This window comes from Scyliorhinus canicula, unplaced genomic scaffold, assembly GCF_902713615.1.
Source record: "Scyliorhinus canicula unplaced genomic scaffold, sScyCan1.1, whole genome shotgun sequence".
Lineage (NCBI taxonomy): Eukaryota > Metazoa > Chordata > Chondrichthyes > Carcharhiniformes > Scyliorhinidae > Scyliorhinus > Scyliorhinus canicula.
Genome location: NW_024055881.1, coordinates 126,455 through 138,233, shown reverse-complemented (window position 1 = coordinate 138,233; position 11,779 = coordinate 126,455). Strand labels below are relative to the sequence as shown.

Genomic DNA, 11,779 nt, shown 5'->3' with positions numbered 1-11,779 from the left:
GTGTGGGAAAGGATTCACTCAGTTATCCAGCCTCCTGAAACACCAGCAAGTTCACAGTGGGGGGAGGCCATTCACCTGCTCCGACTGTGAGAAAGGATTCATTGATTCATCCCACCTGCTGAGACACCAGCGACGTCATAAGTGATGGCAGGGGTTGGATTCTGCTGTTAATGCTGCTGTTACTCACATCCAGGACTGAGCCATGTTCATTCTGACAGTGGGTTAAGTGGGAGGGTCAGAGGGTTTCTTTCTGCCGGACAAGCTGGTCTCACGACTCTGCTTCCAGTGGGCTGATGCTCTTTGAGTCAGAAGGTTCACATTTCCACAGAAATGATCCATAAAAGCTAATGAAGTACGTTTATTTTATCCTGGAGAGTAAATAGTGTTTTCCTACCACTGCAGTTAGATCTAAAATAAATACTTTGTTCCATTGGGTCTACAGCACAGGGCCAGGCCAGTCATCTCATGAAATTCCTACTGGACCCTTCTTAATTTTAAATACTTCAGTCAGGTTGCCCTTCAGTCTCTTCTTATCTCGAGAAAAGCACCCCAGCCTTTACTGAGCGATCAATTATTTCAATTCTCATCTGATCATTGTGAATATGTTTGACAATTGTTCCAGTGCCACTATTTCCTTTTTCGAAATGAAGATCACTAATGTTGACAGTACATCCTGTGCAGTCCGACCACTGTACTAAACAAATTGAACATAACCTCCCTGCTTTTCAATTCTCTCACTCTAGAATAGAATCCTACTTGTGGGCCCCACACTTTTGGAAAGATGTGAAGTTCTCAGAGAAGGTGCAGAGAAGATTTCTGAGAATGGTGCCAGGGATGAAGGAGTTCAGTGAGTTGGAGAAACTGGTGCAGCAGAAGCTGTTCTCTTTGGATCAGCCACTAAAGAAGAGAGGGAGGCCATTTGGCCCATCATTTCCATGCCTGCCCACTGAGCAAATCAGTCAGTCCCATTGCCCTGTCGTATTCCCGTCTTTATTTCCCTCAGGTCTTCATCCAATTTCCTTTTGAATTCATTCATCTTCCCATCTGTCTCCCTGATTGGTTGGAGGCTCATTTCCCAGTCAGTCCTCTAACACCATACTGTTTCTCTATCATTGTGAGGTCAGTGACAGTTTCCTGAGAGAAAGGCCCCGTTATTCACAGCTAATCCAGCCCTCAGCTCCGTCAGCTGGCTGTCATTGACATAGAAACATGGAAAATAGAAGGTTGAGGCCATTTGGCCCTTTGAGCCTGCTCCACCATTCATTATGATCATGGCTGATCATCCAACTTAGTCGGCTAATCCTGCCTTCCACCCCCATGTCTTTTGATCCCCTTTGCCCCAATGCTATATCTAACTGCTTCTTGAAAACATGTAATGTTTTAGCCCCAACTACTTCCTGTGGTAACAACTTCCACAGGCTCACCACTCTCTGGGTGAAGAGATTTACCTTCATCTCTGTCCTAAATGGTCTCCCCCCGTATCCTCAGACTGTGACTCCTGGTTCTGGACACCCTCACCATCGGCAAAATTCTTCTTGCATCTACCCTGTCTAGTCCTGTTAGACATTTATAGGTTTTTGAGATCCTTCCTCACTCTTCCGAACTCCAGCGAATACAATCCTAACTGACGCACCTCTCCTCGTACAGCAGTCCCTCCATCCTAGGAATTAGTCTGGTAAACCTTCGCTGCACTCCCTCCATAGCAAGAACATCCTTCCTCAGATAGGGAGACCCCTGCACATAATATTCCAGGTATGGCCTCATTCCTGTACTTGATTTCTCTCGCAATAAAGGACATGAGCGATAGAGAGACAGAAACATGTCAGAGGCTCAAATAGGAAGTGGAAACTGAGGGAGTGCTGCATTTTGGAGCTGCTGTCTGTCTTTTTGGATGAGATGCTGACTCAACCACCCCATCAGGCCACAATTTCAAATACCAGGGGAATTCTCCCAGTGTCCTGGGCAATGTTTATCAATCAACATCACTGACAACAGGTAAGGTAAAGTTGCCATAGTCCCAGATGACCATAGGCTGCTTTCCCCTTTGAGGGAGAGAGCTGACTGGTGGTGATGTAACCTGAGGATTCCCACATCCCAGGCGAGGGGCAAGGTTGAGAAGCAGGGCCTTCTTGAATAACCTCAGCCGGTACAGAGACTGAACCTGCGCTACTGGCCTTGACTCTGCATCGTAAAGCCAAGTGAGCTAAACCAGCCCCCCACCAACAAACCATCTGTTCATTATCACACTGCTGTTTGTGGGATCTTGCTGTGTTAAATTGGCTGCTGCGTCTCCTCCATTACAACAGTGACTACTCTTCAAAAGTACTTCATTGTCTGTAACACTTTGGGACAACCTGTGGTCGTGAAAGGTGCTACAGAAATGCAAGTTTTAAAATTTAAGATTTGTATTATCTGAACTTGTTATCTGTAACTTAATTGGCTAAAGAACTGATTGAGCCATTTGATAAATTCGCTTTGGTTCGGGCGATACTTTAATTAAAGCAATGTCAGAATTCTCTGTATAGTAAAATTAAAAAGACATTTATTGAAAGAAAAACGTTAACTTAACTTTAAAACATTGACATTTACAACTTCATGGGCAGCACGGTAGCATGGTGGTTAGCATAAATGCTTCACAGCTCCAGGGTCCCAGGTTCGGTTCCCGGCTGGGTCACTGTCTGTGCGGAGTCTGCACGTCCTCCCCGTGTGTGCGTGGGTTTCCTCCGGGCGCTCCGGTTTCCTCCCACAGTCCAAAGATGTGCGGGTTAGGTGGATTGGCCAGGCTAAATTGCCCGTAGTGTCCTAAAAAGTAAGGTTAAGGGGGGGGGGGGGTTGTTGGGTTATGGGTATAGGGTGGATACATGGGTTTGAGTAGGGTGATCATTGCTCGGCACAACATCGAGGGCCGAAGGGCCTGTTCTGTGCTGTACTGTTCTATGTTCTATGCGGGTGATCAGTCTGTCAAAGCGTAACCGTCTCTGGCTCCTACTTTGACAGTAATTTCCTTGGAACACGGCCTCGGGAATCTTCGGTACTTGGCCAGCAAATTGACCATTCCCTCTCGTCAGAGTGGGGCTTGTTGACAATTGGTCAGTTTGGTTACTGGATTAATTTAATGGGATTCTGAATAATTTACACCATGATCTGCTTATCGTAGGCAGGAATGCAATGGAACCGCTTCAGACTTTCAGATTCTATACAATCCCTCCTTCACTATTCCTTTATCTGATTCTATACAGTCCCTCCTTCACTATTCCTTTATCTGATTCTATACAATCCCTCTTTCACTATTCCTTTATCTGATTCTACACAATCCCTCCTTCACTATTCCTTTATCTGATTCTATACAATCCCTCCTTCACTATTCCTTTATCGGATTCTACACAATCCCCCCTTCACTATTCCTTTATCTGATTCTATACAATCCCTCCTTCACTATTCCTTTATCTGATTCTATACAATTCCTCCTTCACTATTCCTGTATCTGATTCTATACAATCCCTCCTTCACTATTCCTTTATCTGATTCTATACAATCCCTCATTCACTATTCCTTTATCTGACTCTATACAGTCCCTCATTCACTATTCCTTTATCTGATTCTATACAGTCCCTCATTCATTATTCCTTTATCTGATTCTATATAATCCCTCCTTCACTATTCCTTTATCTGATTCTATACAATCCCTCCTTCACTATTCCTTTATCTGATTCTATACAATCCCTCCTTCACTACTTTATCTGATTCTATACAATCCCTCCTTCACTATCCCTTTATCTGATTCTATGCAATCCCTCCTTCACTACTTTATCTGATTCTATACAATCCCTCATTCACTATTCCTTTATCTGATTCTATACAATCCCTCCTTCACTTTTCCTTTATCTGATTCTACACAATCCCTCCTTCACTATTCCTTTATCTGATTGTATACAATCCCTCCTTCCCTATTCCTTTATCAGATTCTATACAATCCCTCATTCACTATTCCTTTATCGGATACTATACAATCCCTCCTTCACTACTTTATCTGATTCTACACAATCCCTCCTTCACTATTCCTTTATCGGATTCTATACGATTCCTCATTCACTATTCCTTTATCTGACTACACAATCCCTCATTCACTATTATCTGATTCTATACAATCCCTCCTTCACTATTCCTTTATCAGATTCTATACAATTCCTCATTCACTATTCCTTTATCTGACTACACAATCCCTCATTCACTATTATCTGATTCTATACAATCCCTCCTTCACTATTCCTTTATCTGATTCTATACAATCCCTCCTTCACTATTCCTTTATCTGATTCTATACAATCCCTTGTACAGTTTCAAACTGAGGCTAATGAGGGGTTAAAGGTAGACGGCACGTGACAGTGGTTAGCATTGCTGCCTACAGTGCTGAGGACCCGGGTTCGTATCCCAGCGCCGGGTCACTTCCAGGTGGAGTATGCACATTCTCTCCGTGACTGCATGGGTTTCGCCCCCAAAACACAAAGATGTGCAGGTGATAGAGTGGTGGAGAGATTGAATGTTTGTGGATAGCTTGCTAATAAAGGTGGCTGCTTTATCTTAGGTGCTGTTGATCTTCTTGAATGGTGTTGGAGCTACACTCATCCAGGTTGGTGGAGAATATTCCATTCGACTACTTACTTGTGCCTTGTATATGGTGGATGGGCTTTGGGGAGTCAGGTGTGTTATTAGCCACAGGATTCCCAGCCTCTGAACTACTCTTGTAGCCACAGTATTCATATGGTTAGTCCAGTTGAGTTTCTGGCCAATGGTAAATGCCAGGATGTGGATAGTGGGGAATTCAGCAATGCTGTCATTGAAAATCAAGAAGCGATGATTAGATTCCATTTGGAGGGGATCATTGTGTGGCCAGAATGTCAGTTGTCACTTCCCAGCCCTGGCGAGATATTGTCCAGGTCTTACTGCATTTGAACATGGACTGCTTCAGTATCTGAGGAGTGATGAATGGTGCTGAACATCAGTAATCCTGACCTGATGATGGAGGAAGGTTGTTGATGAACCCGTTAAAGACGGTTGGGCCTCGGACAATAACCTGAAGATCTCCTGCAGTGATGTCCTGGAGCTGAGATGACTGACCTCAACAATGACAACCATCTTCCTCTGTGCTCGATATGATTCCATCTTTATCTTCATTGCACATTCTTTCCATAAACAGTAACTAAAGTTTTACATTTTACAGCAAGTAAAATTCAGTCTTGGTATATAACTACTCATTGATTATTGATTCATTAATTACCATTAGAATTAAGGATCACTACTTATTCAATCTTCTGTTATTGACAGGTAAGTAGTGAACACCGTAATCTTTAATGAGTACAGGCATCAGCCCACACTTTTCTGGCTTGAATTTCATTTCCCATAGATCTGCGCAACCGACCAGCCCATCTACATCATCCTGTATTAGAAAAACTGACAGCATTTACCCCTCAGGAAAGGCAGGGGCTGCTTTTCTTTAAAAAAAAGAGAAGACTGATGTGTGACCTGATGCAAGTCTTTAAGATTATGCAGGCGTTCAATAATCCAATAAGAATTTCAGTAGAAACCTCTACCCAGCGAGTGGTGAGAATATGGAACTCACTCACACAGCGAGTGGTTGAGGTGAACAGCATGAATACATTGAACGTAAAGCTAGATACATATATGAGGGAGAAAGGAATAGAGGGAAATGCTGATGGGGGAGATGTAGAGGGGCGGGTGGAAGCTCATGTGGAACATAAATACTGACACAGACCAATTGATGCAACCGGCCTGGCCCAGTGCTGTAGACTCAATGCAACAGACAAAATATTTATTTTCTAGCTACCTGCAATGGTTGTAAAACAAAAAAAATATATTATTATTTACTATCCAGGATAAAATAAATGTGCTTCATTAACATTTGTGGGTCATTTCCACGGAAATGTGCTCTGTCAGGCTCAATGAACATCAGCCCACTGGAAGCAGAGAGGTGAGACCAGCCAGTCCAGCTGAAAGAAACCCTCTGATCCTCCCACTCAACTGTCAGAATGAACATGGTTCAGTCCTGGATGTGATAAAACAGCAGCAAAAATAGCAGAACCCAAGTAATTACTTGTGAACTCGGTGTTGTGTCATCAGGTGAAATGGCTGAATGAATCCCTTCCCACACGCAGGGCAGGTGAACAGCCTCTCCCCAGTGTGAATGTGTTGGTGTGCCAGCAGGTGGGATGATCGAGTGAATCCCTTCCCACACAGAGCAGGTGAATGGCCTCTCCCCTGTGTGAACTCGCTGGTGAGTCAACAGGGTGGATGAATCATTAAATCACTTCCCACACTGAGAGCAGTTGTACGGCCTCTCCCCAGTGTGAATTTGTTGGTGTGTCCGAAGACTGGATGACGTTCTAAATGTCTTTACGCAGTGAGAGCAGCTAAATGGTCTCTCCTCAGCATGAATGCGCTGGTGGACCCTCAGATCAGCAGCTATTTTGAAGCAACTCTCGCAGGTCGAGCATTTGAAAGTCTCTCATTGGTGTGAGTGACATGGTGTGCCAGCAGGCTGGCTGACTGAGTGAATAGTTTCCCACACAGAGTGCAAGTGAATGGCCTCTCCCCAGTGTGAACTCACTGGTATGTCCGTACGGAGGAAGAATGAGTGAATCTCTTCCACAGACAGTGCAAGTAAACTGCCTCTCCCCAGTGCGAACTCGCTGGTGTATCAGCAAGTTGAATGAATTGCTGAATCCCTTCCCACACTCGGAGCAAGTGAACAGACTCTCCCCAGTGTGAACTTGCTGGTTAGCCACCAGGTTGGATGATCGAGTGAATCCCTTCCCACACTGAGAGCAGGTGAATGGCCTCTCCCCAGTGTGAACTCGGTGGTGTTTCCGCAGGGTGGATGAATCGCTGAATGCCTTCCCACACACAGCGCAGGAGAATGGCTTCTCCCCAGTGTGAATGCGCTTGTGTGTCAGGAGATTGGATGAATGAGCGAATCCCTTACCACACTCGGAGCAGGTAAATGGCCTCTCTCTAGTGTGACTGCGTTGATGAATCTCTGGCTCTGATCGAGATTTGAATCCCTTCCCACAGTCAGAACAGGTGAACGGTCTCTTACTGGTGTGAACTCGTTTGTGTTTCGATAAGTTGGATGAATTAGTGAATCTCTTCCCACACTCCGAGCAGGTGAATGGCCTCTCCCCAGTGTGATGGGGATCTGAATCCCTTCTCACAGTCACGGCATTTCCACAGTTTCTCCATGGTGCGGGTGTCCTTGGCTCTCTCCAGGTTGATCAGTTGAAGCCTCGCCTACACACAAACCGAATGTATGGTTTCCCCCCACTGTGAATGGAGGAATGCTTATGCAAGGGGTGTTTCTGGTTAAAGCTCGTTCCACTGTCAGTTCACTGGAACACTCTCACTCAGGCCTGTGTGTGTCTCATACTTTTCCAGTCACACTGATGTTTAAAATCCTTTTGAGATTTCTGTCTGCCAATTCTCCCCTTCTATAATCCTGTAAAAGGAGAACACAAAAGTCATTTCTATCAGTACAAGATAGAAATAAAAAAATCACAAATTCCAGTTTCTGTGAATCCTTCTTTCATCTATCATTTCTCAAAGATCAACCCAGACACACACTCTCCATTCTCTCTGTGCTGTACCTAATATTCAACCAAACAATTCTCGTGAAGGACTGATTCATACTGCTCAACAGTTTCTACTCTACGCAGTCTCCTGGAATATATATAATTATGTGTCCATGTAACTGTTTGAAAATGTGTAATATGCTAGACTCAATTTCTTAATTAATTAATGCTATGGTGGCAGAAGATATGTGAAAGAATACTATTTAGACAGTGAGTGGTTTTAATCTGCATCTCTACCTATGTTTCCACATGAAATTTGATGGATACTTGAAGGAAATAAACTTGCACGAGTACAGTAATATAGTGGAAATGCAAGTGACTGGGTGGCTCAGCAAAGAGGCAGCACGGTAGCACAAGTGAATAGCACTGTAGCTTCACAGCGCCAGGGTCCCAGGTTTGATTCCCCGCTAGGTCATTGTCTGTGCGGCGTCTGGACGTTCTCCCCTGTGTCTGCATGGGTTTCCTCCGGGTGCTCCGTTTTCATCCCACAGTCCAAAGACGTGCAGGTTAGGTGGATTGGCCATGATAAATTGCCCTTAGTGACCAAAAAGGTTAGATGGGGTTATTGGGTTACGGGGATAGGGTGGAAGTGAGGGCTTAAGTGGGTCAGTGCAGTCTCGATGGGCCGAATGGCCTCCTTCTGCACTGTATGTTCTGTGCTCTGTGAATAAAGACTGGAGTTGCTGTTTGATCTCTGTATTGTGAGGACTATAAAGATATTCAGTACTATAATTTAAAGTGGACATAAATGATTGAGACAAAACCATAAATAATATATCAAATATGTACCACGTAACAACACCAGACATATCTCTGTCCCATGTTAATTCATTGTCCCCTTAAATGTCAGCCAGCTCAAGGGGAAACCCACCTTTTAATTATGAATATTAGGAAAGAGACCACATTTTTAGCCAGACAAATAAATGTGCCAATGTGAGGGAGAAAAGGAAGTTAATGTGTTTAAGAGAGGAAGAGACCTGGGCCAACCTTTCTGTAGTCTGCACACTCCCTGGATTCACTTCCTTTCCCTCCAGTCCCTTCAAGTCAACAATTGAAGCCTAGAATTGGAAAATAAATAAAAATGGGGAGAAGAGAAAATTTTACTCACAAATATTACACACGGGAGGAAGTTTAAGTCTGTGTGAATCCCAATCTTCATTCAGTGATGGAGCAGCAGCTTTGCTGGGCTGTAATGAGCAACTTCACAAATCCCATATTCACACAATCCAGGAAGCTGCAGCCATTGGCACAAAGCCCGCGTTCTGATTGGCTGGGTGTTCAGAGTGCTTCCGTTCATCCAGCTCCTCCCATTGGTCAATCCCTTACATGAAGACAATGGGAAAGCAAATCCAGAGCTCACGTGGGGGTGGGAGACACTTTGACCTCCAGACGGGCGTTGTGCTGTTGTCCAATCCGCAGTATTCTGCTTCTGGAACCAATGGATCACGGTGTGCTGGGAACGTCCCTCTGAGGAGTTTTAACGTCACAAAGGACTCAGCCCGAATCGCCCAATAGAAGTCACTCTGCTCCGCGATGACGTCCACTGGCGCGCGGCCACGGGAGCCCCATCTCCACCCTTTCCCCCCCCCCCCTTTCCCCCAACACCACCAGGAAAGAAGGTTTCCAGACTGCCGGTCAGAGCGAGCAGCCGCTCACTGACCCACCCTATCTCCACAGCGGCTGCTGGTCCAAAACGACATCGGGAGCACTGCGCCTGCTCCGGACAGCAGCGCGTTCTGCACTTACGCGCTGGGCCGACAGCTCAGAGAGTGGGGGAGGGGACTTTGCAAAATGTCTTCCCATCATTTTCTTCCCAGTCCTGCAGTTTGATTTGAAACAGCATAGCATTGGTTTTTAGCTTCACACACAGGCTAAAACGTCATCCTCTGTTCAACATCTGTGAGTAAAATACTTTAATTCTCCCTCTGGGAAATACAGAGAGTTGTGGGAGTCTGGAACTGGAATTAGAGTCAAATCTGCTGAGGGGGAAATGCTGTCATTTTGTGGAACCTGTTTTTATTGTCTGAGATATTTAAAGTCAAATTTATCCTGTCCATGAAATGAAAATGAAATGAAATGCAAATCGCTTATTGTCACAAGCAGGCTTCAAATGAAGTTACTGTGAAAACCCCCTAGCCGCCACATTCATAAGACCATTAGATATAGGAGCAGAAGTCTGCTCCGTCATTCAATCATGGCTGATAAGTTTCTCATTCCCATTCTCTTGGCCCTGATCCCCTTGTGTTTAAATATTGTTTGTCAGTCAATACACGATTTATTTATGTTGATTTACGTGAGCAACATGTTGAAAAATGAAATCAAAATCGCTTATTCTCACGAGTAGGCTTCAAATGAAGTTACTGTGAAAACCCCCTAGTCGCCACATTCCGGTGCCTGTTCGGGGAGGCTGTTACGGGAATCGAACCATGCTGCTGGCCTGCTTGGTCTGCTTTCAACGCCAGCGATTTAGCCCTGCGCTAAACAGCCAACGTTAACGCAGTGGTTAGCACTGCTGCTTCACAGTGTCAGGGAACCGGTTTCCATTCCCGGCTTGGGTCACTGTCTGTGCAGAGTCAGCACTAGGTTTGCACTATCTCCCCGTGTCTGCAGAGGTTTCCTCCAGGTGCTCTGGTTTCCTCCCACAAGTCCCAAAAACATGCTTGTTAGGTGAATTCGACATCCTGATTTCTCCCTCTGTACCCGAACATACGCCGGAGTGTGGCGACTTTCGCAGTAACTTCATTGCAGTGTTAATGTAAGCCTACTTGTGACATTGATAAAGTTTATTATTTATTTGAATTTAAAAAATAAATAAAACATTATCCTGCAATTTAATCCATGGAAGTCCAACAGTGGAGATGGAGGCCATTCGACCTATTGAGTCAGCACTGACCCTCTGAAAGAGTACCCTACTTAGGCCTTATCCCTGTAACCTCAGTTAACCTGAATATCCTTGGACACCAAGGGGTAATTGTAACATGACCAAACCACCTCACATGCACATCTTTGCACACCAAGAGGCAATTTCCACATGCCCAATCCACGTAACCTGCAAATTTTTGGACAGTTGGGGATCTCTGGAAATGTGTTTATTTTCAGGTTATTGGTCCCTACGGAGATTGTAGCAGCATTAATATATCTAGTTCTTGTAATGTACATATTAAATATATTATTTATGACTGTGCAGTAAAGTTTATTTATAATTATTTCTCTTCTGTCAGACAGTACCAAAGCTACGTTACATATTTCCAGTCAGTCATTACAGTAGAGAAGGAGTCCGTTCAGCACCTCGAGTCCATGCTGACTCTGTGCAGAGAATCAAATCAGTCCGATTCCCCCTCTATATCCCCATTCCTCTAGGTTTATTTCCTTAAATATCCATTTTGGAATTTTTGATGATCTCCTCTTCCGCCATTCTTGGACACGGTGAGTTCCATATAATGATCACTCACTGCCAAAATAAATGTCTTCATCAAACCACCTCTGTGTATCTAATGAAGTAATATCTCACACATTCTTGAGCCCACTAAAATGCACTTATAAATTTAGACCAACTACTTGCATGAAGATTTTCAGATCCCTGTGTGCTGAAAAGGAAGTAGTGAGCATGGATCTAGATAAATGGCACCTTGAGAATTGGAAGTGTGTATATCAGGCACAGCAGAGTGAGAATGAACAGAGAGTGTGTGAGACGGTGATTTACAACTTTTGGGGAACAAGAGAGGAAAGAATTTTCCATAGAAACTAGAATTATCTGTTCTGAGTTTCTATCCTGGACTTGGACTGATGACTTTTGAAAATCTATTTTTACAGGATATTAAAAGGGAAGATATTTCCAAACACAAATCCCAAAACAAATGTCATGCCGTGATCTAGCACAGCCAATCGATTCATTGGGAGCTGAATATCATCAGACTTTGAATCTAGAGTGTGAAATATTTCTGTGTCAAAAGATTTTAATCACCAGTGACTGGAAAAGCACCGAGACACATTCACGCTCGAGCGAGAGTGTTCCAGTGAATGGACTGTGGAAAGAACTTTAACCAGTTACACAGCCTGAAGAAACATCACACCATTCACAGCGAGGAGAAATCATACACATGTTCCATGTGTGGACAATGCTACAACTGATTGTC

General features: G+C 44.3%; 1 long non-coding RNA gene and 1 pseudogene across 1 annotated transcript; one reads left to right on the top strand and one right to left on the bottom strand.

Moving 5' to 3' along the window:
* Window positions 1-2,843: 2,843 nt before the first annotated feature.
* On the bottom strand, window positions 2,844-7,280 carry LOC119961259 (annotated as a pseudogene).
* A 1,750-nt stretch (window positions 7,281-9,030) lies between these two features.
* On the top strand, window positions 9,031-11,704 carry LOC119961261. Its single transcript, XR_005459627.1, has 2 exons — window positions 9,031-9,542; window positions 11,457-11,704. It is a non-coding gene; the product is annotated as an uncharacterized LOC119961261 (long non-coding RNA).
* The last annotated feature ends 75 nt before the right edge of the window (window positions 11,705-11,779 follow it).